The sequence below is a fragment of the Leguminivora glycinivorella genome, chromosome 8 (assembly GCF_023078275.1).
Source record: "Leguminivora glycinivorella isolate SPB_JAAS2020 chromosome 8, LegGlyc_1.1, whole genome shotgun sequence".
In the NCBI taxonomy this organism is placed as follows: Eukaryota; Metazoa; Arthropoda; class Insecta; order Lepidoptera; family Tortricidae; genus Leguminivora; species Leguminivora glycinivorella.
Window position 1 is genome coordinate 1766164 of NC_062978.1, and position 8103 is coordinate 1774266.

At 37.7% G+C, this 8103-nt stretch overlaps 1 long non-coding RNA gene across 2 annotated transcripts; it reads left to right on the forward strand.

Annotated features, from left to right (window-relative positions):
• The first annotated feature begins 1084 nt into the window (after nt 1-1084).
• Nucleotides 1085-7867, forward strand: LOC125228866. Of its 2 annotated transcripts, none has more exons than XR_007177339.1 (3): nt 1085-1312; nt 1871-1981; nt 7726-7867. It is a non-coding gene; the product is annotated as an uncharacterized LOC125228866 (long non-coding RNA). The 2 variants fall into 2 exon arrangements; XR_007177340.1 differs by lacking the exon at nt 7726-7867 and adding an exon at nt 6478-6550.
• The last annotated feature ends 236 nt before the right edge of the window (nt 7868-8103 follow it).

The window sequence follows — 8103 nt, forward strand, 5'->3', positions numbered from 1 at the left end:
CCGAAGGGTAACTAAGGCCGTACTGGGATTAGTCCGGTTTTCTCACGATGTTCTCCTTCACCGAAGAGCGACTGGCAAATATCAAATGGCATTTCGCAAATAAATTTCAAAAAAATCATTGTTATGAGCCGGGGTTCGAACCCGCGACATCCGGGTTGAAAGAAGCACGCTCTAACGCCTCTAACCACTAGACTACCAGTGCTTATACTTACGAGAATATATGGTACATGTAGTAAACCTAATTTTATGTAATTTGTTTTTTTTTGTCTAGAAGGGAAAATGGGAAACTAAGATACACAAAGAGTATCTGTTGTTTTTCCTATTTCTGTTGATAAGATGTCATTCTTTACTATTATTCACACGAGTAAAAACGCATTTACTTATGCTATACAGACAGTTTCTGTGTAAAGCACCAAAATGTATGTAACTAATATAGTTAACAGCATCATAGGGATCTTCCGTATAAATACGAGGAAATATAGTAAGTAGGTAGTATTAACTTATTATTGCAGCTTTTTGAACGCGGAGATTCCTTCGAAACCCTGTCCCTCAATTTTAAGATGGGGCTTTCGACTGTTTACGTTTTAGTGAAATACGAACTGATGAATTTGAGGCTGTGGCATTTAACTCAAATACATATCTACATTGTAGCACCTGCTGATAGTGGTTCAGTCTATTTTAATAACAAAAAATATTTTTAATAGCCAAGAGTTTGCTTTGGTTGGCTCACTTCGCTTGTTCACTCCGCGCCATAATGTTTAGATCCCCCCACCATATGTATTACATAGTGGCTTAGTGATCCAGTCGTCGTCGGTTCATACATATCATATCCAATCACCAAATATAATGTTTTTTTTCTATAATTGTGATTTACGATTAATGTTGCTGCTATACCAACTTTAAAAAAACATTGATACTTATTTATCTTCTTACTGGCCACATCAATCTGTCAAAATTTTATGTCAAATTTATCGCTTATTCATCAATGTAGTCTAATGCGTATAAAATATAAATATTGATGTAAAATTAATATAGGCAGTAAAGTTGTTAAAAAGGGATACATTTATTACTCAAAGTTAGACAGCATGACAGTAAAACCAAACCATAACAGTGAAACAGAAGGTACCTATTTTGTACCAGTTAATCTTCGGGCTAGATCTCGCTCGTGCGAGGAGGCCCTAAAAGACTTGTGAACCCCTTGTGAACGCCCTCGGTGATCCTTAACTGGCGTGAACTGGCGCAGGATAGGGCAGAGTGGCGATCTCTTGTGTCGGATCTCGTGTGATCCTCTTTGGGTCGCTGAGCCAGTGAAGTAAGTAAGCAAGTAATCTCCTGGACACAAAGAGATGAAATACTACTGGGTTCCTTATAAGTGTCATTGAAAACTACGATACCCACAGATTCTATCTGTGAAAATACCAGCATTCTTGCTAAAACGTGTGTTTAGTTTTTCCTACCCTGTACATACCTTGCTGCGCTTTAAAAATTGCGTGAAGCGTGACATGGCTGCCTTTGATATCCCATGGTACCAGTGACAGCAACTGGCCGAAAACCGGCCCATGTGGCGTCGTGCTGTCCACGACGGTCAATCCAAGCACGACAATGCCGTGTTCTTCTCTTTGAATGATAAACGCATGAGGTGCCACGAGCAGGTCTCCAACCCCCACCCACCTGGGAGGGCATACACTTGCCGCGTTTGTGGACGAGGGATTCTCTCTCGAATTGGGCTACACAGCCACGCCACGAAGTGTCGTTCGAAATAATTCGGATGCTGCTTAAATCATCTGTCATCCTATTATTATACATAGGTCCCATAATAAAAACCCTATAATCAAAGACCCATGCTTATTGTTTGTAAACCTGCTTTCAGATTATGAGTATTAGCCACGATATAACTCATGAAGGAGGGAGAACCTAGAGAACGAACCTATGGAACGAGAGAGAGTTGGTCATAAATAGAACAGGAGCGATGAGATATTGGGTACGTGCAAAAATTTATTTATTTTACTTTGAACATGTAGTTAACCCTTAAACATCTGTTTCATAGACTGTCTTTGTACCCTTCTCCCCTGCTTTAGTACCATGTTATAACTAGTAGTAGTATACTCGTAGCTCAACTTGACTGTGATAATGACTTTAAGATGAAGTATTTTTCACTTTTCCGTTCGTCCGACATATCGTGAAAGTTTACAGCTCCGAGAGCCACTAGCTTTAAAACTAAATATTGCTTTATTATTGTATTCAGTGATATTCCGTCGTAGTTTGCAATGGAACCCTACAGAAATGAGTATTACATGTAATTACCTGGTAACGATACGAAACTTGACTCAAAGATCCAAATTGTTAGATTACAGGAGGAAAGAAAAAGTTAAAGACAAATTATTTTTGCCACCACGTAACAATGAATAAGTTATGTAAGGGCTTGAATTATCAAATTCTGTTTTTGTAATGCATACAACATCTGTGACCTAGAAAAATGGCTATAGTGTTTAGTATAGTATACAATATATATTATTATAAATAAGTTGCCACGCCTTAATAGTGTACTTTTTTAAGTCCATTGTAAATTTGTAACCATGTATATAAGACCATGGATGCAATAAATATGTAGTCAATATGAAAACTTGATGGTATGTCTATTTTATATTTGTGTTTTTTAGATTTATGTCACACATTTTTTGAGGTAATTGCTTTTGTGTGTAAACTTGGATTTTTGGTAGGAATATTTACAATTAAGGTTGAACATCTTTGGTTTTGTCTGGTATTTGTCAGAATTCATTCCATAGTTCAACTATGAGAGGCTGGAAGTTGCTTATTATTTTGTAGTTATGGCTAGAGAACTGGGATTTCTTAGGAATTTTCCAGCCCTTGTTCATTAGGTACGTCTTCGCACTAATTATGCACCAGCGATATTTCCATAAATCAATTCTAAATTCAACATTATACATAAAATAATACCTACGTAAAAGACGTCGAACAAGGTAATGTCATTAAATATAACAGTATGTCGAAAGAAACAGTAATGTAGTATACTATATGCAGACCTTAATTTTATCATATAAGAGGCAAGCGATCAGAAACCATGGACGTCCTCAACACCATATGTTTGTGTTGTACCTACAGTTTGGAATGTGTAATAAAACAAAGTAGGTACGTAGTTTGAACGTATAGTAAGTAGGTATAGGTATACACTCGTATATACGACCCTTAATATATGACTAAAATATTTCTTTGTTTATCTAGGTAGATGTCATTCCCGTCGTACTCGGTCGTACGTTCTATTACGTGAATTACGTCGTAGTAAAATGTATTCAGTTTGTTGTTAGGTTGTAAAGTTAGATATCTGGGGCAGGGATACGCAAGAAGTCTAGGCTATGACGTTTCATCATCCTCCTTGCGTTATCCCGGCATTTGCCACGGCTCATGCCTAGGGTCCGCTTTGATAACTAATCCCAAGATTTGGCGTAGGCACTAGTTTTTACGAAAGCGACTGCCATCTGACCTTCCAACCCGAAGGGTAACTAGGCCTTATTGGAATTAGTCCGGTTTCCTCACGATGTTTTCCTTCACCGAAAAGCGACTGGCAAATATCAAATGAAATTTCGCACATAAGTTCAGAAAAACTCATTGGTACGAGCCGGGTTCGAACCCGCGACCTCCGGATCGAAAGTCGCACGCTCTTACCGCTAGGCCACCAGCGCTCTAGGCTATGAAGTTTATAGGTATTTATTAAGCCGTGGCATAAGTAAGTGGTGGCGGTAAATGGATCGTGATGTAGCTATAGAGTCGTCTTTTTTTTAAATACCACGTCGGTGGCATACGATCCACATGATGGAAGTCACAATCGCGTTCTTTCAATGCCTTGATTGATTGCCGGGAGTGGACTTAGGCAGTTTCATGTGCTCTACCTGCCCCTTATGAGAATACAGGATTGCATACCTATTTATATGTATGTATGTATATAGCTGAGCGTTACTGTTCTAGCCTCCTGTTTCTCTCTGCTCTCCTTTCGCTCTTCTGTAGGGGCGCGACAGAGCCAGACTGCGTTTTGTTTGCCATGTAGCGTTAACAATTTGTCACTTCTGCTAGGCTGGCAGGTGAAAATAATAATTGCAGTAATAAATATTAAACATTTGTAGTTAAAGGTTGGCGCTTCCTATTAACTATAATGTACCTGTATCAGGAAGACCCGCTTTGTAGATTTGTTATTTGCAGAGTAACAATCAAAAGAAAAAGCTTGTTATGCTAGTGTATTTTTTTCTATATGCATTGTGTTCTCGTGTGTGTATTATAGTGAGGTTTAGAAAGATTTGATCGACCACTGTAGCGATACGACCACTGTGTAGATGTGGCTCAGGGTTCAGCTCGTAGCCCGAGGAACAGGATCAGCAGCAATAAAGTAGACCACGCCTTTAGATTTGTATAGTTTTAATGAAGAATAAAGTATGTTCTGTACAAAAATATATAGTAAGTGCGTAGGTAGGTATATAAAATGGGTACGTATGCGTGCATCTAGTAGTGACATCAATAGTAAATTAAATACCTTGAGTGGGGTTCGATCTCTTTGTAGCAACAACTTGGACAATCATAGGCCGCTTAATATCGACGCTGGCTCGCTCCCGATAATGTACGGTCGGAAAAAGGCGGTAGGACCATGTGGCCAGAGGGATGAGGATGACACAATTACACACACTAATAGTCGAGTCTGTACGAAAGTACGGTTCCTAAGATACAATTTGCAGTCCATCTGCATCAGCCGGCAGCCCCTAGGATTTACGATTTCATTTCCTTTCCACCCCTTAACTACTAAGTGTGGCTATGGAACTTGAGCAGGTCGATGTGCTCTTTCTATCCATTTTGGGAATACGGGCGTGAGTTGTGTGTGTAATGAGTGAGTTGTGTGAGTAAGGGGTCTAAAAATTGTGATGATTCATCATGGTTTACAGCACTAGTCAATAAGAGAAAAGCGACACCAAGGTTTTTTATAGGGCTGATTTCAATACAGTTACTTTTTCAGGTCACTTAGGCCTGATATATTTTGACATGTTTCATATCGTAGGAAAATAGCTCAAAAGCAAAAAAGAAGTTTAACGTTGCACGCGATAGACAGATAAGACCAATGATAATTTGGGTTCGAATCCCGGTACGGGCATTTGTTTGTGTGATGAGCACAGATATTTGTTCCTGAGTCATGGATGTTTTCTATGTAAGTATTTAAATAATTTATAAAAGAAGATCTATAATGACTATAAGGCCAGGCCGGGCAATAGTAACTGCAGGGAAGTAATAACTAATCAGAATATCTTCCATATTTTACATTATTCACTGTATTTCTATATATGTCCAGATAGTGTGTAAGCTGTTTGATAAGTTCACCGTGGCGTGGATGGCCTTGATATACCAAATGATCTTTGATCTACACGCTCGTGTAGTTTTCGACGAAATAGGTTGTATGCGCGTGAAAGACTTTGAGTAATTATAATAATTACTCAATGGTGAAAGACGGCCTCTCAAACATTCTATAAAATAGGTGGATTTAGTGTGATTTATTATTTTCTATAGTTAGTTGCATAATTATACATATACACCATTCTATGTTTATTTGTAACTCAATCTTGAGATTTTTATGTTTTGATAGTATTTTAGCGATAGTTTACGAGTAAATTGCTCCGCTCAAATTGCGATGGCAGCGAATGTCGACTATTTGGTAGTATTAATTGCCCCGCCATATTTTATATGAAAATCAACAAAAGTAGTGATGTACTCGGTTCAAGATTTTGCATCGATATTTATACGTGATTTATTTATTTCATTATTTTAGGTTATGGAGATCCAACAGCTAGTATTACAATATAACACACAGCGGTTCTGGCTCTGGAAAGGGATATATTTATATTTTATGGAACGTCATAGTGTATAATCGATTATTTTAAGCATTTAGGCCCCTATTGTACAAATTATGAACAGAAAATAAGCCAGGGGTGCGTGGGTCCGCGGTATATCATCTATGGACACAGTACCGACATATTTCTAATAGGTACAATTCCTATCACTGTTTAGTATCGAGACCAGTTTTAATTACCCCGCTAACATCTTGTAAGTGTTTTTTTTTTAAACAAACGGAGAGACCTACATACAAAATGGGTGGTTTATTTAGTTTCCTTATGCTTTGACAAACTACATGATAACCGGATTACCAATGTAGGTTCACCGTAACGAAACTTATTACTAATTATCAATAACTATTTCTGCCATCTCATAGAAAAATCGCATTGTAAAGTATACGTAATTTTCATTTTTAGATGAGAGCCAGAAAATAATAAAACATAGATAACTAATCTACAGTGTCAACCAATTGTTAGTAATATTACCGTAGATAGTAAGTAGGTTTAGGCAGTCAAAGTTGTACTTTATATTTTTACCTTAATATTTATTTATAATACTTTCAAAGCCTACTAAGTAATTTCAATCTCACAGGCAGATTCTCCGGTCGCTGCTTGCTCCTCGTACCCACCCAGAAACTCTGCCGTGTGTCTGCTGATATAAATGCTCTGCACTACAATGTACCAATCAATGTATTGTACAATCAATGTACAATCTACAATGTATGTATGTAAACCTTTGCCTATTATTTTTGTATATCGCAAGGAATCGAGAATTTTTGTATATGCAATATGCATACAGATTGGTCCCATTTTCCTCAGAAACCAGTTCTGATGATGGGATCCTGGAGAAATCGAGGGAACTCCTCAAATCTGAAAGGCACATATATGGTGATTTTTGTGTTTTTTAAGGAACAGCATGCATTTACGTCCAGAACAGTGACATTTAGTGCAGCGGAACTGCTGCTGATGGTCAGAACCGAACTCCTCAAATCTGAACGGCACACTTTTAGTGACTTTGGTATTTTTATAAGAACAGCATGCACTTACGTCCAGAACAGTGACATTTGGTGCAGTGGAACTGCTGATGAAGGTCAGAACGGAACTCCTTAAATCTAAACGGCACACTTATTACTTTGGTATTTTTGTAAGAATAGCAACAGTGACATTTATTTAGTTATGTTTGTTAAGAATATTGAAAATTTTGTCAAGCTTCGATTTATTATAATCGGATTCAAGAGGAATTGAGGAAACTCCTCAAACCTTAACGGTATACGTATAATATTCATTTGTGTTGCCATCAAATAATGCAAGTATTAAAAGCCGTTTTTTACAAATACCTACATATTTCTACATAATCCAACATTCGCAAGTATCTTTCACCAGAACCCCAAAGGCGGCGGTTTTTTTTTTAATTATATTAACCGACTTCTTTACCGAAAAAGTAGGAGGTTGTAGGTATATAACATATTTGGGGCTCACATTTGTCCATGTTTCATAGTATGTTCACCGATTACGTCGAGACCCGTGGTCAGATTACAATAATTCTGTTTTTGTTTGAAATGAGCTACCTCCAAAGTAGTCCCATATTAATCTGGAGCTGTTCTGATGATGGGATCTATGAAGAGTTGAGGGAACTGAAATTTTAAAGGCACATGTATGGTGATTCGGTGTTTTCTTAAGCAACTCGAGCAGTTTCTCTCAAAAACGAGTACTGCCATAAAGTGGACCTGATGCACCCCCCCCCCCCCCCTCCAGCTCCCCACTCACTACTAACTACTAATAGACTTATTTACTACTACTACTATCTTTCTCGATGTTCATTCGTTATAATTTGTTTCAGAGAAACTGTTAGAAGGAGATCGTCCAATGACGGCGTTCTTGTGCTATCAAATAGGTACCTAATGTGAAGATAATACCTAGATTTCTACTCGTCTAATACCTCGCCTACCTCGAAAAATTCAATAAATCAATCAATCAAAATATTTATCGTTGGCCATGAGTTACAGAGATGTTATTATAATGTATGTACAAATAGTCTGCATGTCCTGCCTCATCAGAGAGGCGTACAATATAGTTTATATTCTGGCTTAGTAGTAATTAAAGGTACAGGCGTACAATATAGTTTATATTCTGGCTTAGTAGTAATATAGAACGAGTTTAAATACTTAGGTAAAGCCTGACAAGATTTTATTTGACCCTGAAAGAGTGTCGCTACAAA